Below are 27167 nucleotides of genomic sequence, written 5' to 3'. Positions count from 1 at the left end.
CATTATGAAAACTTGCATGAGGGCAAATGAATGCCTCTGAGCAGGACTCAGGAAAGCCTCCCATAGCAAGTCCCCTTCTGGAAGGTTTCCATTTCATGTTGCAAAGGTTAATGAATTAGTGGGTTTCCTCTAGGTCTAACTTTGGGATTTTATCATATGGGAAACAGAGATAAGTAAAAAGGTGTGAGGCTGATCAATATGGGTGCAGATAATGCCATTCTGAACACAGATTACAAGTCTGCAAAGCTCTGTAACATCATTTAAACAAATATGACAAACGGACTCCTATTGGGCAAGGCGCTCTTAAGAATAACAGGTTTTCTCTGAGAGCCAAGTGACATATTGGGAGCCTGGGGAACTAGTTCATTCTCTGACATCTTTAGATGACACCTTGCTGGCCTAAAAGAATTAGCAAATTTTCAAAAAGAACTGAATTTCAGAATAAGTCAACCCTCTCCTGGGTCCTCCTGAGTTTTTTAACATTAGCCACTGACTTACAGACAGAGTTCCAATGCAACTCAATCCATTCCGATTCAACAACAACAAAAAGCTAACAATTAGAATTTACTGCATACCAGGCTCAGTGTTGAGCTTCCCAAGAGGCTATTATGTATGAAGCAGGTGTTTATCTCCATTGAAAAGACAAGGAGATTACTGTGGTCTAAATGTTTCGTGTCCCCCAAAATTCTTATGTTGAAATCCTAAACCCTAAGGTGATGGTGTTAGGAGGCAGAGTGGGTCTTGGGTGGTGAATAGGACATAAGAGTGGAGCCCTCAAGATTGGGATTAGTGCCCTTATAAGAGAGACCCCACAGAGCTAACCAGTCCCTTCCACCGTAGGAGAACACAACGCGAAGGCACCATCTTTGAACCAGAAAGTGGCCCTCCCCTGACACCGAATCTGCCGTAACATTGAACTTGGACTTCCTAGCTTCCAGACCTGTGAGTAATAAATTTATTTGTAAGCCACCTAGTTTATGATATTGTTAGTAGCATCCTAAAAGGACTAGCACAGAGATGAATGCTCAAAGGAGTGAATAAAGTTGTCCAAGGTCAAACAGCCAGTGAATCGGGATTTGCACAGAAGTCTAGGTCCGCTGGACTCCAGAATGGAGACTTTTAACCACCCTATCAAGCTGCCTCTTCCCCGAGATAAGCCACCCCACCTACTGTACTCAGGGAGAGCACACTTCCTGGCCTATGGGATCTCGCAGGCCCACCTGCCACACACACTCCCTGTTCCCAACCAGCTGTCCACAATGTCAGGATATGCCACAATCCGTCTCAATCTGTGCCAGTCTGTCTCGAGTACAACTGATTTTTGTGGCCATGGAAGACACACACCTCAAAAAGTAATGTGTGTCCTACAGACCATTAAGATAAACCTGTGCAATGCCGTTCCAAGCAGGAAGTCCCTGCTTCAAAGGAGAAGGAAAAGGCAAGACATTCATTCGTATAACAATATACTGTAGGCACCATAGTAAACTTAAATAGACTAACAACACTCCATCTGAAATCGCAGTAGAACTGTAATGAACGGTGCTGATACGTCTGTGAAGAGCAGACAGGAGGCCGGACAGGAGTGCTGCTCCTACAGACACTGGAAGCCATGGGCACGCAGCAGGTTGTCACCACCGTCATCACCGTGAGCATGCGCAGTGTCCCTTCCGGCCTCCGTACAGAGACCAGCACTCCATGCTGTTTGGAATTGGTCCTACTGACCCAATGATGGGTCTCAGCGAGTAACTCATAACATCTCAAGCTCTAAGCCACAAAAATCATCCATCAGCCCCACAGGAAATGAGACACCGAAAAATCTCTGCCTGCACCAAAGACTTCTGCTGTAGGTTGGTGCAAGGTAATTGCAGTTTAAAAGGTGAAAAAAATAATTGCAAAAACCGCAATTACCGTTGCACCAACCTAATACTTTTTGTTTTGATTGACATAAGCTCAGTCTACTCTCAACCTAAAATCAAAATTTTAAATAACCGATCCTAGAGAGCAGCCACAAGTACCTCCAAGGAGGTAGCAATAATAAAAATGCAATGCACAGTATTAGTTGTACCCAATGACAAAATTATAATTATAAAGCACTTCTACATTAACTAAAGTTCGGCGTAGTAAGAGAGCCTAAAACACTAGGCCACTGTTGACTTAATATATAATAAATAAGTATTCTGTGAGTTAGGTGTGAGCAAAGAGCTTTGTACAGCAGCTCATACTAATTTCAGATAAAAAGGAGACTGTGTGGTAGAGTGAATCCTCCTAATAAATAAAACATACTTTTACCTAAAAATAACACCATCTCTTGAAAATATCCAAGAGTCACAACTGTTGTGGTTTTACTCCAAGAGCTCATTAAACTTCAGAAAGTGTCTACACTGTTCAGCAGGGGGTAATGCTCACCAAGTAACCTTTTAAAGTAATAAAACCATAAAACCAATTAAAAGCCTTACACATTTCTTCTAACACTTTCTGTAAAGTTTGCATAATTTCTGATTTGACAAAAGAAACTCATTTCTTATCCCGCCCCCCCCATTCATTGTTGTGCCATTCATCAAGGAGCCACCCCACATGTTACCATTCCCTTTCTACAAAAATGGGCCCATGGTTTCTATCCTAAAGTTGTTGCAGAAAAGCAGGAAGAAGGAAACTCTGAGAGCTATTTTCAAATTTCGCATAGAATTGAACCCTACTTTGTAGAGTAATACTGTTGATACTCATTTTCCAACTCTGCAGCATCTTAATTGCACACTCACTGACAAGTGCTCCTCAATCTGTCTTGCCATGCTGTCTCCAAATTTTCATGTGTTTAACTCTATCTGCTCCTTTCCCCTCTCCCACAAAGAATTGCTTGAAATGCCCCGAGGGAGAGGTGTGTCCTATAAATGTTTTAATATCAACCATAACACTGAGAATGAGCTGAATACTTGGAGCCTCAATGTATTAGATGAATGTTAACGGAATCATATTTGAAAGCTTATGAAATTATGATTCTTTTTATTTTCCTACCTTTCTGGACCACACATGTGGATGAGAATGGTCTTGGGCAGGGGTGACAGACTTTTTCTGTAAAGAGCCAGGTAGTAAATATTTTAGGCTTGGCCAGCAACCATTCAACTCTGCCAGTATAGCAAGAATACAGCCATAGACAATAAGTCAACAAACATCATGGCTGTGGTCCAATAAAACTTGATTTACAAAAATAGGCAGTGGGCCAGATGTTTGCCTGTGGGATCTGGCTTCCACCCCTGGTCTTGAGGATCACGTCTTAGAATCTGCAGAAATGACGTTAGAGACCAGTAGTAGACCAGGCTCCACTTATGAGCTGGGTAATTCTGGGCAAGTCATTTAACTTTACTTTGCTTCAGTGTGCTTGTCTATAATGCAGAGGAAGATGTTGGTATGACCAAACCTATCACACAGGCTTGTTCTGAGAGGCAAGTGAATTAATATAGGCAGCCGGCACATATTAAGTACCATCAAATTTGTTATACGTATTATTTTTAATATGACTAATATCATTATCCCAGAACCAGTACCAACAGACATTTTTATTTCTAGTATGCTATCTGAAAGATGCCAGACATTCTAGGAAAAGTTAGAAAGAAATTTTCTCTCCATCTTTATGTCAATGTCTTCTATGCATCATAGACAGAAATTTTTAGAGATTTATAGACGTTAAAATGTCAACTCAGATACATAACCTGTGCAATTCAAATTTAGCTTCTTGGGAATGCATTTAAGTTTTTAGCTTATTCATAAGTTTTTTGTGGTTCTCTTAGAATCTGAGTTCTGTTATGATTTGGGGTCACAGAACACCATTTCTGCTATTGTTTTTCAAAGTCCATCCTAAAGTGATTAAATGCTGGTTTAAAGCAACAGGAAGGAGCAGACAGCTGGGCCTAAATCATCATCAATTCAGTGAATGAGTAACAAAATGGAGGGAAAGTCACTAACGTTATATAACTTCTTTATTAAGGACAAGAGATAATATTAAATTGAAGTCACTTGTTCATTAAGTGCTGTTCCACACCATTTCTGATAAAAGGAAAAACCTGACATTGGGCTTCGTTAAATACCTCTCTACCTCCAGTGGTCAAGAGCCAATCGGTCTGGAGACATCATTGGTATCACAAGTAGGGGAGGGGGGGAGCTACTGGCATCTAGTGGATAGAGATCAGCAATGTTGCTAAACATCCTACAATGCACAGGACATTCCCCCACAACAAAGAAACACCCGGCCCCAAACAGCAATAGTGCTGAGATGGAGAAACCCTGCCTTGGACTTAGAAAAAGTGAGCAACAGTAAAATCACTGGCTGGTACATATTTATCATTTCATTCCACCTTTATAACCACTCTACAGAGCTGGTTTTTCTTTTGCCCACTGACAGACGAAGGAAAAGATGGCCCAGAGGTCTGGCTGCCTGCTCCGGGCCTCAAGGCCTCAAAGAACTACACACAGTCTTGTTGAGTTTACTACACACACTTCCCAGAAGTGGAAATTGTTTGGCAAATGAAGACTGGTAGGTTTAGCTTAAAGAAAATAAGATATCCAAAGTCTCTGAGCTGCTATCAAAAGAGAAGCCTCATCTCCGCCAGGCCCAGAAGTAATTCAGACAGATAGCAGGAGAGGAGAAATCTCATCACCTTCACACCAGGAAGAAGCGTTCTGCAGCTGGGCAGCGCGCCCTTGATCTTGACCAGCCAGCATAAGAGGAACAGGGGTTTTATGGAGCACCTGGGAGTTTATTACACTCTGCAGCTCTTTCACCTTTATAGGATTTTCTGCCCAAACTCAATGGTCACCACCATTCTGCAGAAGTTAACATCATTCTTTATTTACCAAGTCACATACACAGCCACCTGTCTCTGGTTCCCAGTGTCATTAGCCATTTTCTTTGACAAAAAAAAAAAAAAAAAAAAGTAAGGCTTGACTTCTACTCCTTTCAAATATAATCTTATTTTACTTCATTTTCAGGACTTTTCAAATTCACATACAAAATTCCCACTAAAAGAGCTTCATCTGCACATTTCATTGTTAGAAAAATAAAGGGTTTCTCTCTCTCTCTCACCACACACACACACACACACACACACACACACACACACACACACAAGCACATATTGCAGAAGGCCAAGCAATACATTTCTTATTTCTTCCAGGTCTCAGGTTTTGAATAATAGAAAGGTAGGAGCTCACGCAGCCAGGATTACCCCTACCTCCTACACAACATTTATTTCCCTTCTTCAGAATTCCACCCCCCGACAATAGTACAGCAATACAAAAACAGAACAGAACAAAATCTGACACTAAGTATGAACTCCCTGTGACGGCCCCATTCAAAGAGGGGTCCTGTTAATAGCAGCAGTATGATTTAGCGGAGAATCCCAGGCCTTCCAGTAACCATTTAAGACCGGGATTATTTATCCCCATTGTACAGCGCAGGATACTCAGGCTCAAAATCACATGGTGATGTCCATTCGATCACTCAAAAATACCTACTGAGAACCTCCCATGTTCCGCGACTCCAGGCACTCAGAAGTGAATGTCACTGACACATCTTGGCCTTTGTGGAGATTACAATCTTCTAAGCGGCAAAACCGGATTTCAAACCCAAACCTGAATGGAACGCCAATGCTCTTTGCTCTTTCAATGGTTTTGAAAACTACGTCAATGAGTCACATGAAAAGCTACTCGCCTTGGAGATGAATCAGAAGCCAATTTCTGTATTCCACGCGGACATCGACAGCACCTGCTCTGCCCGCCCTTATCCACCTGCACTCCTGGAGACTGAGCCACGTGTGCCGAGTCCGCATCAGTCACTCAGATGCGAGGTCTTTAAAAACTGCTATTGAAACATATCTTCCTTGTGCATGCAAAGCACCCAATGTGACCCCAAAACATTCCCCTCTCTATCTTAAGAAAGGCCTTTCCCGGGGTCCCCACCATTGTTGGTCCCCACCATTGTTGGTCCCCATTCAAAAGGTATGCCAAGGACAGGAAGCTGCTTATGGCTTCAGGTTACTCCAATCTATCTGGCCCCCACCAATAACCTGTATTAGTTATCTATTACTGTGTAACAAACAACCCCACAACATAGTGGCTTCTAATAGCAAACATTTACTATCTCACAGTTTCCGTGGGTCAGGGACTTCAGAGGAGTTTAGTTGGGTGGTTCTGGCTCAGGGTCTCTCGTGAGGTTACATCAAGGTGTCAGCTGGACTGTAGTCACCCAAGCCTGTGACTTTGGATGGAGGGTGCACTTCCAAGCTCACTCACATGGCATCTAATGCCCTGTTCCCCTCCACAGGGCTGCTTCAGTGTCCCCACATCAGGGCAGGTGACTTCCCCCAGAGTGAATGATCCAGGAGAGCAAGTCTCTTTAGAGACCCAGTCTCTAGAGTCACTGTCATGCAGGGTGTCAGGTGGGGTCTCAGCTCCTGCTCCCCACATAAGAACACGGGACATGGTGAGACCAAAAAGGAACACCCACGGAGCCATAGGTAGGGGAGTCATACCACTATGGTCTCACTGGAGGCTGGAGTCACACGACGTGCGACCTGCTGTCTGCTTTTCTGCCAACCGACCAACTCCCCTCAACTCGACTCAACTCCCCAAAGCAGCCGCAGCACTTATATTAGTGGCCAATTCACTAACCGTCTACAGCTGACAGCCAACTAGCCACAGCTGATGGCCATTCAATAACAGTTGATGGCCATTTACTAGCTGAGCCAGCACCTTTCCACGTGAGGCCGAGAGCCTGGAAACTGCACTCCTGGCTCTGTCCCCACAGTCACTATCACTTCTACCTTAAGTCCAGCCCATACGCAGTGGAAGGAGAATTAAGCTCCAGCTCCTCAGAAGAGGAGTGACAAAGGATTCAGGGACACATTTTAAGCTGACTATAAGACCTTATAACCCCTGTGGGGACAGAGCCCCAGAGAGTAGTGTACAGGCTCTCAGCCTCACGTGGAAAGGTGCTGGCTCGGCTGTGGCTGATTGGCTGTCGGCTGTGGCCGGTTAGCCGATTGGCCGCTGGTATAACTGCTGCGGCTACGGAGGAGAGCCGAGGATTGCCTAGGAGCCAAGCAGAGCCGAGGAGAGCGGAAGAGAGGAGAGGAACAGGATCGAGAGAGTGGAGGAGAGTCGTCGGTCGGTCGGCGGAAAGGCGGACGGCAGGTCGCGCGTCCAGTGGGCCCAGCCTCCAGTGAGACCATAGTGGTATGACTCCCCTACCTATGGCTCCGTGGGTGTTCCTTTTTGGCCTCACCATATCCTGCATTCTTGTGTGGGGAGCGGGAGCAGAGACCCCACAGGCCGCCCCGCCTGAAAAATGGCACGGCGAGCAGGCCTTCCGCGCACGACAAATGGCGCAGCGAGCAGGGTCTCCCGCACGACAACCTCCCTCTAAGCTGAGAAGAAATCAGATCTTCAGGAGAACCCAGGTTTACTAACCACAAATCTAGACCTAGAATAGAAGACAAGTTCACAGTTGGTTTCTGTTGCTTGGTCTGCTAACCAGATCTAGTCAACAGGTCAGCTGTACACCAAAGTAGGAAAATCATACTTGATGAGGCATTCGGCCTAGTACTTATTAAAAATTAAATTATCGGGCCGGCCCGGTGGCTCAGGCAGTTAAAGCTCCATGCTCCTAACTCCGAAGGCTGCCGGTTCAATTCCCACATGGGCCAGTGGGCTCTCAACCACAAGGTTACCAGTTCAATTCCTCGAGTCCCGCAAGGGATGGTGGGCAGCGCCCCCTGCAACTAAAATTGAACACCTTGAGCTGAGCTGCCACTGAGCTCCTGGATGGCTCAGTTGGTTGGAGCGCGTCCTCTCAACCACAAGGTTGCCGGTTCGACTCCGGCAAGGGATGGTGGGCTGTGCCCCCTGCAACTCGTAATGGCAACTGGACCTGGAGCAAGCGGCGCCCTCCACAACTAAGACTGAAAGGACAACAACTTGAAGCTGAACGGCACCCTCCACAACTAAGATTGAAAGGACAACAACTTGACTTGGAAAAGTCCTGGAAGTACACACTTGTGGGGACAGAGCCCCAGAAAGCAGTTTCCAGGCTCTTGGCCTCACATAGACAGGTGCTGGCTCAGGTAGTAAATGGCCATCAACTGTGATTGGATGGCCATCAGCTGTGGCTAGTTGGCCGTCAGCTGTAACCAGTGAGCCATTGGCCACTAATATAACTGCTGTGGCTATGCTAGCAGAAAGATGGGGGCCAGCAAGAAGATGGTGGCTGAGCTAGCAAGAGCGGATGCCGCCAGTGAGAATATAGTGATATGACTCCCCTACCTATGGCTCCGTGGGTGTTCCTTTTTGGCCTCACCATATCCTGCATTCTTGTGTGGGGAGCGGGAGCAGAGACCCCACAGGCCGCCCCGCCTGAAAAATGGCGCGGCGAGCAGGCCTTCCGCGCACGACAAATGGCGCAGCGAGCAGGGTCTCCCGCACGACAACCTCCCTCTAAGCTGAGAAGAAATCAGATCTTCAGGAGAACCCAGGTTTACTAACCACAAATCTAGACCTAGAATAGAAGACAAGTTCACAGTTGGTTTCTGTTGCTTGGTCTGCTAACCAGATCTAGTCAACAGGTCAGCTGTACACCAAAGTAGGAAAATCATACTTGATGAGGCATTCGGCCTAGTACTTATTAAAAATTAAATTATCGGGCCGGCCCGGTGGCTCAGGCAGTTAAAGCTCCATGCTCCTAACTCCGAAGGCTGCCGGTTCAATTCCCACATGGGCCAGTGGGCTCTCAACCACAAGGTTACCAGTTCAATTCCTCGAGTCCCTCAAGGGATGGTGGGCAGCGCCCCCTGCAACTAAAATTGAACACCTTGAGCTGAGCTGCCACTGAGCTCCTGGATGGCTCAGTTGGTTGGAGCGCGTCCTCTCAACCACAAGGTTGCCGGTTCGACTCCGGCAAGGGATGGTGGGCTGTGCCCCCTGCAACTCGTAATGGCAACTGGACCTGGAGCAAGCGGCGCCCTCCACAACTAAGACTGAAAGGACAACAACTTGAAGCTGAACGGCACCCTCCACAACTAAGATTGAAAGGACAACAACTTGACTTGGAAAAAAGTCCTGGAAGTACACACTTGTGGGGACAGAGCCCCAGAAAGCAGTTTCCAGGCTCTTGGCCTCACATAGACAGGTGCTGGCTCAGGTAGTAAATGGCCATCAACTGTGATTGGATGGCCATCAGCTGTGGCTAGTTGGCCGTCAGCTGTAACCAGTGAGCCATTGGCCACTAATATAACTGCTGTGGCTATGCTAGCAGAAAGATGGGGGCCAGCAAGAAGATGGTGGCTGAGCTAGCAAGAGCGGATGCCGCCAGTGAGAATATAGTGATATGACTCCCCTACCTATGGCTCCGTGGGTGTTCCTTTTTGGCCTCACCATGTCCTGCATTCTTATGTGGGGAGCAGGAGCAGAGACCCCACTTGGCACCCTGCATGACAAATGACACAGCGAGCAGGGTCTCCGGCACAACAACACTGTTCCCCAATAAAGTCCTGTTCCCCTTCCCCAATTAAAAAAAAAAATACATCAGGCTTATTGACATAGATCATTTTTTTTTTAAATTAAATTATCAAAATTTGAAAGAAAAGTGTAAGAGACTGGGGTTTCTGATGCACCCGTGTTCCTAAATCATTATTTTCTTTTCCACAATTGCATTTCAAAACTATCTCATAAGTGCTGGGTTTTTATGCATCTAAGGCTGCATTCTTTATATAAGAATGTTAGATCTATGCAGAAATGAATATGTACCCTTTACTCACTGTATAGAAAGGAAAAAAAAACTAGATTATTTACAAACTAATAAACATAGTCCTTTATCCACTGCAAAATAAAAAGGGTAGACTTTATAAACAAAAATAACAAACTTATTTTTTAATTTCTAGTGTTTCTGATATTTATAGCAAGATAAAATGTCTCAGGCTAGAAAGTTATTCACCAAAGATGCCATAATTCTAAGAAACATTTAGTTTCATAAATGCTTACATGTTTTAAACTGCCCCAGGCAGCCAGACCAATAAGATATAAACAAGCACAAAAAAGAACATACAGAAACTTGGGGCGAAAAAAACGTATTCACCAAAGTCAAAATCTGCTATTCCTCCATCCAGAAATATCTTCTCTTTTAAAAAAGAAAGGCAACTTTCATTAAAAAAAATAATAAACAAACTTCAGAATAATCTCAGCCATCAGTAAGACCAGCCACCTCTTTTTTAAAATGAAGGGAGAAATAGTAGAAACCTGTTTAATGAATTCTTTGAGGTATCCTATGTCCAATAATCACCATTATTGTCAACACATGGATACTGTTACACTGGACTAGATGCTGCTCTGGAGATACCCTCTGCATCCACCCCATTAAGCCTCGTTTCAACAACATGAGGCAGGAATGACTATTACCCTTATATTAACGAGGAGGGAACTGAGGCTGGGGGAAGTTAAGTCACGTTACCACTCACTAGTTACGTGAACATTCGGCAATCCAGCTTCAGAGCCCATGCTCTTGACCACTATTTTATACTGCTGCTGACACCCTGTACATAAGGCCTCTCTCAAGAGAGTGCTTGGAAGGCTTTGGGTTTAGATCTACCTCCTGGTCAAAAAAAGAAACCTAAGGTAATACCTCTCCACTATCTTCAGAAATCACAAGCGTCCAGCTGCATTAAAAACCCCAAAACAATCCTGTCAGGCAGGTTAACTGACATTCATCTACTTAATGTTTCCAAAAATTTCATTCCTCTCATACTATGTTCATGGTTTCTGCCATATCCCCATGCCAACTATACACTAATTGACTCTTTATTTTAAAAATCAGCTCAGTCCTTTCAGTTTAAAGAACTTGTTTTTAAAGGAAACTATATATTACATCCAGGAAAGAAAAATTAGTATCATTTGGTTTGGGTAAACAGATTATCAAAAATACTAAGTCGATCATGACACTATCCCACTGGACCCAGATATGACCTTCAGTATCCATCTCAACACATGGTCTAAGCAGTCTCTCCCTGTTAATCACCAGTGACACTCAAAATGATATCTACTAGCCAGACCGCATATAATCTACTCTATTCTTTGAATAGAGAAGGAACTTGACACTTAGAGGTTTCTTAAAAATGTGCATCTGCCTAAGCTTTTTGGGGTAGAGAATGCTCAAACTCAGGACCCAGGCTTCCATTTCCTGACTCTCCTTCCTGCCACCTACCTCCCACTGCCTGGAGAAACTATCTACAAAGTCTTTGTCACTTTAAGAAGCATCACAGCACCATCAAACCATCTTCCTCTCCAATGAAGCAGAATGCAGTTGGTCAAAAGCTACGGAAAATTGAACTAGAAAATACTCAACTGAGCAGCATTATTTGGACTTGCACAATCATAGCCTTTGTTGATGAAAGAAACATACATTTTATATGCCTATACGAAGCCCTGAGAACATCTAATCAACCTGACAGGTGTGGAACTAAAAAAATTAAACCGCCAGCATCCTGTTTTTGGTATTCACCAGGCCATCGCTCAAGACCCTAAAGAGCAGAGATCAGCAAGTCCTTCAGGCTGCAGGCGCCCCGGGGTGTCCCTGCCCAGCATCAGGCACTGTCAAAGAAAAGGGAGCAGGGAACAGGACCGTGGCAGGAGAAAACACAGCAGAACTCATATTCCTGAGCAATTCCCAAAGACGTCCTCCAAAGCCAGCCACAGAAACAGTGTTTCATTCCTGGTCTGAAAAATAGATTCAGAAGTTAAGTGCCAAGGGCATGACAGGCAGAATCCAAGATGTCTAAATCTAAAACACCCATCTACTGGGTTCCTACTCGGAGACGACATTTTCCTGGAAGCAGCAAAGAAATACAGGCCAGGGAGCACAAAATAACGACCACAAGGCTCTAGGCAAGCTCATTCTTTCATTCTGCAAATATTTAATCTGTTAGGTGCTGGGTGCTAGGCTATAGAGCAGTGAGAAAAAAAAAAGACTCAAATCCCTGACTCTCAAAGAATTAGTATTCTAGTTTGGGAAATGAAAGTAAAACAAACACTTAGCAATAAGTGATAGAAGGAAAACAAAATTTGAAAGCACTAGTGTGATGGGATAGGAAGAATAGAAACGGGGGAGGTGGGGGGAACCTCCCCCTATTTGACCCATTTTAGAAATGGAGAAGTGAATTAAAACTGTCATTACCTTTGCCAACATCATACAAGATAGTTAATGTCAGAGCTGGTATCTGAACCATAGGTACCTGGCTGCAGGACCGATCCAAGCTCTTGAGCATGATGGCAAACTGCCTCCTCTAACCCTGTGCCTGCACCTCAGTCCTCATCTAGTCACTACCCTGGGACACTATCTTCCAGGGACATCAGGATTCACAATGTCCAGCAGCAATGTGACCAGCTCTGAATACACAGCATTGGTACCTGCTTGGTCCAGTCTGGAACATTCCGATTCTGGGAGTTTTGCAGCCCCTGAAAGTTAGGTCCTGTTTCTATCCCATCCCAGGGCCCGGAACTCTTATATTTCCCAAACATCTCCATGGAGCTGTCTGTCCACAGGGTGCGTGCCCAGGACAGTACAGGAATCGCTGTGGAAATGCACACTCACATCACTAACAGCAGCAAAGCCGGGCCAAGTGGACCCCAGCTGCTCAGCAGCCCACTTTCAATAAGCAAAGCACAGGCATATTCCCCGTGGATGTCTGTTATCAATCAACTTCAAGACAAAGAAGACGGCACAGCACTCTCAGGCATGTGAACTGCACTCTTTGAAAAGGAAACTCCAAATGCTCCTTGTGAATAACTGCTTTAAAGCCTCCTGTGTTCGTTTCATCTTTATTCAACTGATATCATGTTGAGCTGAGAAAATTGGGGGGATGGGGGACAGCACATAAAGAAACACTACAGTACAATGAATCCCCACGAAATCAAAAATATATGCAATGATTTAGCTGCAAGCATGTACTGGAATGCAAGCTACATGAACACAGGGATCTGTTTTGTTCACTGTTCTATCTTTGGTGCCTGAAACAGGGGTGGCTGGCATGTAATAAGTTATAAATAATATCTGGACAATGAATAAAATCATTACTTACAATAGCAAAAAAATTGGAAACAAATGGAAAGCTATGAGACTAGAGATCAAGAAACTAAGGAAAAACAGGATAGAAATCCCTCAAAAAAAAAAAAAAAAAAAAAATACAGCTGCCATACAACCCAGCAATTCCACTTCTGGGTATTTATCCAAAGAAAATAAAAACACTAATTCAAAAGATATATGCACCCCTATGTTCACCGCAGCATTACTAGTAATAGTCAAGCTATGATGTCCATCAATAGATAAATGGATAAAGAAGAGGTGGTATATGCAGTATTATTCATATACTTGCCAATCTTGCCATTTGTGACAACATGGATGGACCTAGAGACGATACTATGCTAAGTGAAATAAGTCAGACTGAGAAAGACAAATACCACTGATGTGGAATCTAAAAATAACAAAACAAATGAAGACACAAAACAAAGCAGAAATAGACCAATAGAACAGAGAATAAGCGACGGCTGCTAAAGGGGAGAGATATGGGGGGATGGAAATAAAAAAGAAACTAAAGAAAATATCTTCAATATTCATGAATTTTAGATACAATCCAGCCAACCCACCCCCTATTTTGTGGAACAGTAAGCTTTTGGTTATTCACATGTAAATTGGGGGCTGTGGAAGCATTGCAATTCTGTATTTGCTAAGGCCACTTCTGTGTCACCTCAACTTTTGCATCAGATGAAATAAGTAGAAATAGGGGAGGGAAAGATAATACCTATTTCCTGTCATTTGGAAGGCAGCGCTGTACCCATGTCCAACTCTGAATGGACCTGGCATGGGACTCAGATACTCAACCAGCCCACCTGCAGGATGACTCAGTGAGTGACCAGCGTCCCTTCTGCTCTACATATTGATAAGCTGATTAAGAAAGCATGGAAGAACCCTCCTCTGTGAAACCATGTAAGCCTTGGGCTGCAAGCAAGTCCGCAGAACAGAATAGTCAACAGACCAGAAATATGTTATAAGTATATATTCATCTAACAGCCAAGTCTCAAAATATATGAAGCAAAAATTGACAAAATTCAAACTACATCTATCTCCTAAGTGCGCTATGAAGACTTGAGAATGGGGCCGGCCCGGTGGCTCAGGCGGTTAGAGCTCCGTGCTCCTAACTCCGAAGGCTGCCGGTTCGATTCCCACATGGGCCAGTGGGCTCTCAACCACAAGGTTGCCAGTTCAATTCCTCGAGTCCCGCAAGGGATGGTGGGCAGCGCCCCCTGCGACTAAAATTGAACACGGCACCTTGAGCTGAGCTGCCGCTGAGCTCCCAGATGGCTCAGTTGGTTGGAGCGTGTCCTCTCAACCACAAGGTTGCCGGTTCGACTCCCGCAAGGGATGGTGGGCTGTGCCCCCTGCAACTAGCAACAGCAACTGGACTTGGAGCTGAGCTGCGCCCTCCACAACTAAGATTGAAAGGACAACAACTTGAAGCTGAACAGAACCCTCCACAACTAAGATTGAAAGGACAACAATTTGACCATTGTTCCCCAATAAAGTCCTGTTCCCCTTCCCCAATAAAATCTAAAAAAAAAAAAAAAAAAAAGACTTGAGAATGTATGTCAAGTATCTGGCATATAGAGTGTGATCAAACAATATGGTGAAAGTTTAAATTTTTTTAAAAAGGTAGTACAGTAAAAGACACATTGCCATTAATCCCCCTCAAAACACTCCCCCTCGCTTCGAACACACTTATCCCATTGTTCTTGCCACTTTCTGAAGCAGTTCGGAAGTCCTGTTTCGCGAATGTCTTTATTTGCGCTGTTGTGGCTGCCTCGATGTCCTGCATTGATTCAAAACGTTTACCTTTCATCATCATTTTGACTTTTGGGACGAGCCAGAAGTTGCATGGTGCCAGATCCAGTGAATAAGGTGGATGAGGATACACTGTAATGTTTTTATTTGACAGAAATTACTGTACCAGAAGCGACACGGAGCCTTTCTGTTGCAATCACAAAATACGGTGACTGCTGCAGCTGAGTGCCACCCAATGGAAAGGGAGGGATCCTCAATATGGGAAGCGGTGCATCAAACCTTAGTAGCAGTGTGTGACAAGTTTCAACCTGTTCAGTGCAGTCGGGTATGAGCTATGGTTGAGAGAAGGTGTGTTTTAAAGTGTGCTGTAAATTGTCTTCCACCATGACAATGGTTCATGTCACACATCACTTCTGATACAGCAATTTCTGTCAAATAAAAACATTACAGTGTGTCCTCATCCACCTCATTCACCAAATCTGGCACTGTGTGACTCCTGGCTCTGCCCCAAAGTCAAAATTTTTCAGGACATCGAGGCAGCCACGACAGTGCAACTACAGACACTCACGAAAGAAGACTTCCAGAACTGCTTCAGGAAGTGGCAAGAACGATGAGACAGGGAGCAGCCAGTTAGCTCAGTTGGTTAGAGCGAGGCGCGGTGCTCTTAACAACAAGGTTGTCGGTTTGATCCCCACATGGGCCGCTGTGAGCTGTGCCCTCCACAACTACCATGTTTCCCCGAAAATAAGACCTAACTGGAAAATAAGCCCTAGCATGATTTTTCAGGATGACATCCCCTGAACATAAGCCCTAATGTGTCTTTTGGAGCAAAAATTAATATAAGACCCGGTCTTATTTTTGGGGAAACACGGTAGATTGAAACAACCTCTTGACTTAGAGCTGATGGGTCCTACAAAAACACACTAAATAAAAATTTAAATTAAAAAAAGTATACAAAAGCCAGAAAACCAAAACTACCTAAGACAATTAGATTAGCTTTAAAAACAAGAAAAAGAACGATTGGATAAGTGTGTTCAAAGTAGGGGGGTGGGGTTCCTGAGAGGGATTAATGGCAATGTGTCTTTTATTGTAAAAAATTTTTGTATTTAAACATTCACCGTATTGTTTGATCACACCTCGTAGCAGGTACTCAGAGTGGTTCAAAAGGCTGCCCAAAGGTGGGGTGGGAACAAGAGCGCCACTTCTTGAGTGACCACCACTTACTTCCCAGTGCCTACGCCAAATGCTGTTCAATTATTGGATCCATTTCTCACAACTCTATGAGGCACAACAGTAAACTGAGGTCCAAAGATATTAGTAATTCACCAAGGTCAAAGACTCAGGAAAGGCACGCAATCCCACATCCCTTTTATACCTCAGTTGTGCTCCACCAGGTTTCCCGAGGCCAGCCATGAAAAACTGGATGAGAGAGACACCATTCTGTCAACTCTCTGTGTAACAGATTCAATTCCTTAATTAGCCTTACATGTTCCTTGACAGTTCCCCCAGTTAACAAAGCACACACATGCTGTTTCTACTAGATTCTGGGTCATGCTGGTTTCACTAGAAAACTGGAAGCAGTCTGAGCCAAAGTTAATTCTAATTTCACAGGCAAGCAGATTCTAGAGCTTCCCTTACATAGAGGCTGGGCCCCTTACACGAGGGAGAGGTTGCCTGGATGAGCAAAGAAATGTGGAAGAGTGAGAGACAACACTTATGAGAAAATAGCAGGGCACAAAGAATCCCAACAACAACAAAATCAAAGCTATATGCAATGACTTAGCTACAAGTATGGAGCTAGTCTGTGAGATCCATGAGGGCAGGGGTCTGTTTTGTTCACTTGTTCCATCCTGGAAACCTGGAACAGAGAAGCATTAAAGAAAAAAACGAAGAAAAATTAAATGTCCAACATCAAAATAATAGAAAAATAGACGCTGGTCCATTAATTGAGGATTACTATTGTTGCAGCTGTTAAAAATTATGAGGAATAACAGACAAAAGAGGTAATGTCCATTATGAACCGTGCTGGGGAAAGGGACTTAAAAGAAATGGGAAACATCCATAATACAAAGTGAAAAAGCAGGCTGTGAAACATCACAGACAGTATATCCTTTCTATCCTTGTATGTCTACCTTGTCTTGCCTACTATGTACAGATAGAATGACAAGGATGAAGACCAAAACGTCAAGTCACGGTTATCTCTAGCTTATGAGATGACTTTTTAATGTTTTGTTTACAAGTACCTTTTTTATTATTATGTTTCAGGTATATAACATTATACAACTTATAAGTACTTTAAAAAAACCGTCTTTTCTCTATCTTACATGTATTCATAAAATGTTCTACAATTAATACACATTTGTAGGTTGATGTAATTTCTACCTCCATAAGATCCAGTGGTTATATGGTAAATCTCCCCTCCTTTGTCAAGGAGATTCTGCAGCTGCCCAAACAGATTTCTGACCCGTTACCCAGGGACAAATAGCTACCTGTTACTTTAGAAGAGTGGTTCAACAAGGGGTTGGGGTGGATTGTTCCCCAGGAGACAATTGGCAATGTCTGGAGATACTTGGGGTTGTCCCAACTGAGGTGGGGGTGGGGTAAATTCCACAACTGAGGTAGTTGAATTTACTGAATAGAGGCCAGGCATGCTGCTAACCATCCTGCAATGTACAGGACAGCACCCACAGCACAGAATTATCTGGCCTCAAAACATCAATTTTGCTGAGGTTGAGAAACCCTGCTTTAAAGTATGATGATGGCAATTGCACTGTAGGGAACCTGAAAGCCTACCAAGCCTACCCTAAGTAAGAGGAGAAGAAAAATTATTATTAACAGTACTTAAAATGTTTTGTTACCAGAGGAGAAAGTTTTCAGAAGCACAGAGATGGGGCATATTGGTTCTTCTGAAGATCCCCTCACCCTAGCACTGTCCATGGCACACAGCCAGAGCTTAACAAGTGTCCCGTGCACCAGGGAACGCAGACTGCACCATGGAGGAGAGTCCAACTGGAGAGTCAGGCACAGAGAGACTTGAAAATCAGCTCTGCCAATAGCTAACACACTCTGCATCTGCAAAATGAAGATTACAGTGCTATATATTCAATTATTATATGATTTACACAGGACAGGGTCCATGTGTAACACTGTCCAAGATACACAAGAGCCACAGTCTTAACAGATGACCTGCGAAGCACAATGCACACACCCACCAGCCTCCCGACGTGTGGGTGCATGGAAACTGCTTAGCTTCAAGCTCACTGCCAATGAATCCAGTGAAGGTCAATTTCCCATATGGACCAGTTACCAGCTCCTGGAGAAAGCTTTGTCCCATGAACTTGGCCTAATCCTCCAGCCTCAGTAAGCCGGTCCAGGACGTCCTATCACCAGTCAACCAATAACTGCATGAGCACATAAATAAATAGCTGGTACCATCTACCACCAACATTTTTTGTGAAAGTTCTAAAAGAAGAGTAACAACAGAACAAAGTATAAACAGTTTTCGGATTTTGGGGTTTTGTTTTGTTTTTGTAAGTATAAGTCCTAAGGGGGTAAAGATTACCTCTGCTGAGACTGGAAATCGGTATGCAAGAACTTAGTCAACTAAACCCTACCAAGACACCAGATGGTGTGTTAAATATGTTGGGATTTTTATCTTATAGCCAACACACCCATCTGGTAGCATACAGAAATTATGTTTTGCCTTTAAAAAAAATGAGCGAGTGTACAAATACACCAGTGTAATTGAGGTTGATGAATAGGCTTCTGAAAGTGTTAGGCAATGAAGAAAGAAATATAAACATTCACACAGATAAATGTATAATTTATCTGAGCCATTAGAGCCAGCAAAATCATATAAACTTTTTACTAGACAGCTCCACAGCCAAAAATATAGGTTTGGGTTGCTGAATCATTGTTTAGATGTAAATAGGATTCCTAAAACTTTTATTGGTAGTTAAAATTAGTTTACAACATAAAGTAAACAAGAAAAGCAAGCCATAAAGCCAGTGGTGAAAACCCCTTCCAAATGCTCACATCTGACAAAGACGTTCATTTGCAAATCAAGAGTTAAAAACACAAAGCCGTTGAAAACCAATGCATTAATAAATTTCAAAATAAAACTTGACTGTGCATTCGATGAAATGTTTATTTAATTTGATTGTATGTTCACACTAGTACTCAGAAACATTTATTCCACAGGAAAGAACACTGCTGTTAGAAACACATGGCCTCCAACAGGAAACGTCTTCCTCACTCAGTCATCAGCCTGAGGTTCAAGGTCTTCCTCGTGAGAACTGCAGATGCATCCAATGGATGGATAACTATTGTTTCCTGTTAGGTCAGGTGCCAACTTTCCTTTCCCCTGGCCAGGGCTCAATCATTCCTCAGCTCTTTTTTGGCTGCTTCTCAACCGTTTTGTGCAGAACTCTCCACTCTGCTCTTTAAACATGAGTCTCATTCCACAAAAATCTTGTATTACACATTCCCGCTAATGTTCCTGGGTGTGTGGCAATGGCCATTTCCGTAAGACTCCGCTGGCATTCAATGATTTTAGGATTACAGTATATGCAGCCCCCACCCTTAGCTGCCTTGATTCAGTTTTGTTAACTCATTCATCAAGAGATCTATTTCTCAACAGCATCACAGAGCTCTGCTTTTCCTACTTTCATTATGTATCACTGCATTTCTACAGGGGAAAAAAAAAATTACCAGGCATTCAAATCCCTGGTGCTTATAGGTTTTATTTTTCCTTTTGGGAAGAAAAGAGGAGAATTTAGGACAGGGAGAAACCAAGAGACACCCCTTAATAAGTTTAGTAGTAAAACCCACGGCCCTGTTTACTAGGACCTTCAGGCTACTGTTGGTAAAGGATGTTCTTTCCTCATTGGCTGCTTCTAATGAGCCAGAACATAGGACACTGGCTGAAACAGGAGGTTTAGGGACATAAAAAAGCAGGGTCCAATCCCCAAACTGAGGCTTCACCCATTACAAGCCCTGTCAACAGCCATATGACCTTGAGTGAAAAATTAAAACTTTCTTAAGTATCACTTTGCTCACCTATAAAATAGGACAATCTACTTCAGAGAGGAGTGAAGATACAAGCAAAGAACCTCGCATCACACTTAGCAAAACAGACCCTAGTTATTATTCGGATTGAGTCCAAATCTGCCACTGGGTGTTTAACCTTGGTAGTATACTCACACCTGACTGCTTCTTCCTATCACTGTACTATAGTAAACCTGTATGCTTTTCTTAGCTTGTGTGTTTGCTGAGGCAGTTCCATGAGAAGACCTGCTTTACTTTTTCATGTAAATAAATAATTGCTTCAGCAAAGATCACAATCTTTAAAGTGGAGATTCACTACCCAATTCCATCCCCAACCCAACCGCCAACCATTATTCTTCTTCTCAACTGGAGTTTGAAATACGCAAGGAGCACATGAAAAGTATTCTCTTGGGAAACATTCAAGCAATATGCCATTTTTCTTCCAACAGAGGGTAATAGAACCTAATAGAACATTTCCCATCCCCTCTCTTTGGAGGAAGTGGATTCCAGATGGCAGCCAAATGAGTGTGTCAGACGTGTGTGTTCGGCAGCAGAAAGCCTGGGAGGTGTAGGCATTCTCTTGGTACATTAATCTGGGCTCACCCCAATCAAACACCCTGGATTTGGCTGTTGGCACAAAATGAAATGCTTTTTGTCTCAGGACAGAGAATTCAAGATGTATATTCCAGAAGAAAATTTCTCTCGTACCACAGGAAGTTGGGAGTATTTCATTCTGTCCCTGGATACTCTTTTTTGCTGCCCAGTTTTCATTCCTCCTTCTTGTGGGGAAAATGTGTACTCTGAGAGGGGCAGGCAAAGTGTCTTATAGCTGGATCCTTGAAGCCTAGGACTGTGCCTGGAACACATGAAGGCATTCAAGGACGGGAGGGCTGCGTTCCATGGGTATACCAGGGAATCCACTGTGGTTAGGTGCTATTGAGTCCAGCTAAGACTCAGTTAGGAGGGCTTGGCCACGGAACAAGGGCTGCGTGGGTAACGAACCTACAGCTACATGCATGTGTTGGGCGTATTTTCATCTCAGTGTGGTTCACTACACCCTACAGTAGTTGACTACTTCCACTGTTGGAATATTCTCAGGTAGCCTTGCACAGGATCAGTTTAGTCAAACTTTAAGGCCCCAATTAATGGGCCTCAAAAAAAAAGGCATAATCAGAATCAGGACACTGTATAAGGGAACTCTCAAAGCATGGAGAGCATCAAATATTCAGTGCTGCTTTAAAAGGCCATCTAGGAAGGCAGTTAACAGCTCTAGCTCCAAAGACAGAGTTTGAATTGCTGTATCTGCCAGGTAAAGTCCTGGATGAACTTGAACCAAGTTTCCCCCTCTAGAGAAACAATATTATCAACCCTCCTTTGGAGAGTTGTTATGAAGATTAAATTAGATAGTATAATTACTGTTTGGGGAACATTAAGCCCAATAACGGTTTGAATGAGAGCAAAATGAAAGACAGAGAGAACTGTTCAAAAACTGCCAATCTAAGTTGTATGTCTGGCTGAGAAAACTCGTTTGGCTGATTCCTATAAAACTAAACATGTATTGGCCACATGACTCATCAATTGCCCTCTTGGGCATTTATCTCAGAGAAACAAAAATTTAGGTTCACTTAAAAGCCTGTACACAAACGTTCGTAGAAGCTGTATTTGTATTGGCCCAAGACTGGGAAAATGTCCTTCAACAGATAGATGGATGTATATCCATCTAACAACATACTATTCAGCAGAGAAAAGGGGTCAATAATTTGGATGAGTCCAGGAAAGTATGCTGAGTACAGACAGCCAATCCCAAAGGTTACATACCATGCAACTGCATTCATATGACATTCTTGAAATGACAATGGAGTAGTCATAGCCAGGGGCTAGGGATGGGGGCAGAGGCTCAGATGTGGATATAAAGGGACAGCAAATGAGATTTTGTGGTGATGGAACAGTCCTGTATCTTGACTATGGTGGCGGTTACATGAATCTACACATGATAAAAACGCACAGAACTACACACACACACACACACACACATACACACACAACATACACAATTGAATATGTGTAAAACTGGTGAAATCTGAATAAAATCTATGAATGTGACAATGTAAATTTCCTGGTTTTGATATGGCCCTACAGAGTGTACCATTGGGGGAAACTGGGTAAGGAGTACAGAGCAGTACTGTGGGGGGAAATGTTTCAAACTGAAGTTATTTTTGGATGTGTAACTAACTCTAAGGGTTTTGAATGAAGAGGATGAATATTCTAGAGGCAAGGACAATAAACCTACTAAGTCTGATTTAAGAAAAATAATTTATTGAAAGTATTAGGTAGCTTAGCTCCCAGAATCACTAGGTGGGATAGATCAGGGATTGACGAACTCTAGCTAAATCCACATATTGTCTATGGCTCCTTTCAGACTGTAACTGCAAGAGTTGAGCAATTCCAAAAGAAATCGTATGTTCCACAGAGCCTGTGATATTTACTATCGGGCCCTTTACTGAAAAAATTTGCCAGCCCCTAGATAGATAACCAAGTTCAAGAACCAGGCCAGTTAAGGCAATGAGGTCTCTCGGCTGCCACTGAGCTTATCAACAGTACGTTATAGCCACTGCCAAAATGGCTTTTACTCTGCCCCTGTGTCTTTGCAAAACCCTAGCAACAGATCCAACGTCTGGGGCAGATGTATGTGATTGGTAGAATCCAGGTCACATGTCCCCACACTAGCTGCAAGGGAGGCTGAAAACCTGAACATCAGAGAGACTGCCTCCATCAGGACTCATACAGCAGGAAAGCCCAAACCCAGAAAAACAGCATAGAAGGGATATGTGGAGTGTGGACAAAGCCATCAACCACAACCCAACTGGGTAGTTTTTATATTCTGTGGTTCAACCCAAACACTGGGTTTTATGCCAACTTGCCCAATAAGAGGTGTTAACCGTTGTCAATATTTGCTAAGTCTGGCCTTCTATTTGTTTACTTTCATCTTGAGTTTTCCCTTATATCTTTTAGACTGTATTTTTATCCCTGGTCTGGAAATGCTTAAATTTTTTTTACATGCTCTTAGTTTGGCAGGAGGAAAGGCAACACCCAAGCTCAGGAGCCTCTTCAACTGTGTGCATTTATGAAGCTAATTTTAAAAGACAAAGTAAACCAGGCAGCCCTAATGTTCTAACATCTTCGTAGCAGTAAATGGGTTCTGTCAACCATAAAGCAACACCTCTTCTCTCGTTGGATTGACTTTAAGACAAATGAGTATCTTGCCTGTTCAAAGCAGGAGGCAAAAAGTTCCAGCAATATAAAGCTTGCAAGTAACAGATAAAAAGAGCGAAAGGATGGTATTTTCAATCATTATCTCATTCAAAACATCTTTTAACTTTATACAGTTTCATAAATCTTGGATATCATACTTATAGATCATATTCCTAGCATGCCCATTTGCAGCCAGGACTTCTAACTCAAAGGTTCTTACAGTTAAAGAAAGCCAAACTATCATAAACTGGGATGGAAGACAAACCACTGATGGGGGTGGGGGAGTGGGGAACCCATATACTTAGTACTGAAGCTAAATCTTGCAAGATCTAAGTTCAGGACCTATCATAAACAGTCATCTCCCAAAATACACGAAAAATCCACTGGCTTTACAACCACTATTGAATTATCTTCAGCTGCTTTTAGTTCTTCTCTGGGATTACATAGTTCCCTTAGTTCTATCCCCTCAGAGATGAAAATCTATGGTCACATATATCGGCCATCCCCTTCTTTGGAAATGATATATGGAATTCCGACTTAAGGTAAGTCACGTTAGTTTCACAGAAAGGTTTCACAACGCACAAAAATAAAACCGAGGCTTGTGGGAGACAATGTTTGAAGCCTAAAGCTCAAAGTTAACTTCAACACATCTGACAAAAATGATTTTCCAGAGCTGAACAGAGGCCTGACACAGTAGGTGACACCTCTTTATCATTTCTGAGATCTCCAGGGCACGTAATTAGCACCCAATTAGTTATTAATAACTTAATATTCACACATCTGCTGAAACTCTGTAGGTGGGCGCGACAATTTAAATGTGATTGTGATCACCTCTGTTAGCACAGGTGCGATACACAAAGGATTTGATTCCACAGAGTCCAAAGGGGGCAGGGGGAGGATCAGAAGCCTAATTTGTTCCTTTCTACAGGGTGTAAATGGTCAACTGAGAAAAAAGGTTATCCTAGGTGATCTGGAAGTTAAATTAAACTTAACTATTATAAGACACAATCAAACTGCCCATGTAACAAGCATTTGCTGACTGCCTACTATATGTAACCATTTAATGCCTTAAAATGCTTCTAAGAAGGTTAGAATATCAATAATTAGTATTCATAAAGCCATTGTTACACACCAGGCACCGCTTTAATCACTTTAAACACATGTATTACTTCACCGATTATTTCATTTACTCCTCACAGCCACCCTATAAGGTAGCTCTAATTATTGGCCACCATTTTACAAGTGGGGAAACTGAGGTAAAAGTTCATGTCATTTGCCAACGATCACAAAACTACGTGGAGCACAGTAGTTTTCAAACTCTGTTTTGTCCACACTACAGCCTTTGCCTTTAACCACTATGCTGAAATTAACCACTTTCCTCTAAGGCCTTGTACAAAATTCCACATCAGAGGGCCCTCTGATCACAAAATATATGTTTCTATGAGGTCTCTAAACAACCCGAGCAGCTGACCGTACCCAACACACCCAACCCAATTATTTCAAAACACTGGTGAGGGCAGTATGAAGTTCTTTTTCCAAACTTGCATGGAATATGAACACACAGGGTCACCTTCTATTGCATTTTCAGTGCTCCTCGCTTACAAGGAAATTTTATCCTTCAGACTAATAAATGTCAAAGACTAGGGTGGGATCATTGTTTTTAGCTTGATGAAAATGTTAGATACTCACTGCATTTTACAGACGCAACATGGCCACACCTAAGTTATAAAGATGGCATCTTTAATATATCTGTTTAATATATCTATAAGCAAAAGCTACGCAAAATACTGGGGATGAATATTGCCTTAGCATTTCCAAGAATTTTCTGAAAGAAGGATATGTGCTAAGATTTAGTTTAAAAGATTTCCATCATAGCACTCATTATAAGATCCAAAATTATAAGCACCCATTTATTTAACAATAAGGAAATAATTTAATAAAATCACAGTACAAGCATTAAATCAAGTCAATTCTAAAGGTTTTAGAGGAGTATTTAATGGCCTGGGACAACAGCAAAATAAACAGTTGCATGAAAAGAGCAGAGTACAATTGTATTCCTTTTCATCCAAATAAAACAAATCTGAGAGACATATACATGTACACACAAATAAACTGAAGTATTCAAGGTAACTACCTCATTTTATCTGTGTTTATTTTATTTTATCTTATCTGTCTTTTTTATTTTATCTGTGTTTATCACATTGAACCCATGTGGCTTTTACACCAGGAAAAGCTTTTTCCTAATATACCTTACCATATCTTCCTTTTTTATTTCTAATTAAGGAAAATTTCCAACAAACCGTAGAATAAACAGAAGCCCCACCTCACCTACTCACGGCCCAGCTTCACAAGATTATGAACCCACAACCAATCTTACTTCACAATACCCACCCAACTTCCCTCCTTGCATATTGTTTGAAACCAATCTCAATTATATCATTTCATCTACAAATATTTGAAAATATAGGGCTCATTTTGTAATCCATAAAATCATTATCACTCCTAAAAAAATGTTAAATACTTGCCTAATACGATCCCATTTCCAATCAGGGTTCAAATTTTCCAAATGCCTATTGTTTAACTAGCTAATGCATTTGAATCAGGATCCAAACAAGGTCCACAGAGATTGGTTGGCATGTCTTTTAAAATCTTTTTAATTTATAGGTTTTCCTCTCCATTCCCACTTGCAATTTTTTCATTAAAACCTCCAGATCCTTGGCCAGTCTGTAATTTGGCCTATAATAATCTTATGGTGCTATTTACCATATTTTCCACTCCTCTGTAATTCCTGAAAAATGGTACTTGGGACACTTAAACACAGTCGGGTGTTTTTTTCTTTTCTTTCTTTCTTTTTTTTTTTTTAAATCTGGCTGTCCCCTTTTGTGATACTGAGTGTTGATGTCCCTCCCATGCCTAGATCCCTATTAGTGGGGTAAAACATGACGATCCTCTATTTCCATCACTGAGTCTTCATTTTCAGCTACAGTTTCTTTGAGGAAAAAACTCCCCTCCTCTACTACTAGGTTACTCAGTACTGAAAGCTATTATTAATTTTTAAAATACATAAATAATACTTAGACATCTAACCGTCCACCACATATAGAATCACAGAACCACAACCAAAAGCCTCATTATTGTCAAGTCAAATCTGGAATTCAAGGAGCTCTCCAAGAGGTCAGGATGGACGCACTGGAGTTTAGTTTCCTTCCACTCAACACAAAGCACAGCGAAAACAAGACACGTGGGGTCCGCAGAGAACCCAGAATGGCTCTCGCTCCGCAATGCCCTGCGGCACAATGCAGACCTGTTCAGGGGGTGGCGGGCCACAAGCTGGCCACCGGCTCTTGGATTCAGACCACTCACTCATCGGTCGCTTTGCCAGAATCGTCAGAGGTCCCCGGGCTACCCACCTAACCCGAAGCAGGCATCTGTGAACCCAACAGAAGCTCCCTCAAGGCCAGCCAAGAAAGGTCCTCGCACGAGGGCAGCAAAGCAGAGAGAACTGACAAGCTGTACACGAGAAAAATGGAATCAACAGTCAGAACTCAATTTAACGATGGCTTTACAAATTGGAAGGCGGCTGGGCCCGAGGCGGAGAAAGGCGCGCACCACAGTACGAGGTCAGGGTCTGGCTGGTGCGCGGCTAGAGGCTGTGAAAAATGGCCGAGGGGGCCGATTTAATAACTCAGGGTCGGCACTTGGACTTCTGCGTTGGTCCTTTGATTTTTATAAACTAACAATCCAGGCAGGTGGGGAGCGCGAAAACAGCTCTGCAGGTAAACCCTGCCATAACCCCGCTGGTGACAGCGCCATATTTCCCTCCGGGGCTTCCAGCTGGAGAAGCAGGGCGTGACCTGCTTATGGCCAACAAAGTCACCTCAGAAGGCATTCATTAGCTAAATGGGCACCAGCCCACAGGAAAGAGACCTGGGTCATTAAATATAAATGCAAAACCAAATTAGACCCATCCATCCTAAATTTCAGATCTTTGCAGCAG

At 42.9% G+C, this 27167-nt stretch overlaps 1 protein-coding gene and 1 pseudogene across 3 annotated transcripts in view; one reads left to right on the top strand and one right to left on the bottom strand.

Annotated features, from left to right (window-relative positions):
- The window catches only part of PTPRG (protein tyrosine phosphatase receptor type G), a 692573-nt gene that overhangs the window by 587299 nt on the left and 78107 nt on the right, over positions 1-27167 (bottom strand). The window lies entirely within an intron of this gene.
- The window catches only part of LOC109445754 (NAD kinase), a 45019-nt pseudogene continuing 44578 nt past the window's right edge, over positions 26727-27167 (top strand).

Source organism: Rhinolophus sinicus, linkage group LG10 (genome assembly GCF_036562045.2).
Source record: "Rhinolophus sinicus isolate RSC01 linkage group LG10, ASM3656204v1, whole genome shotgun sequence".
In the NCBI taxonomy this organism is placed as follows: Eukaryota; Metazoa; Chordata; class Mammalia; order Chiroptera; family Rhinolophidae; genus Rhinolophus; species Rhinolophus sinicus.
Note: the sequence above shows the minus strand (reverse complement) of the source record. Positions and strands in the feature narration are given on the sequence as shown.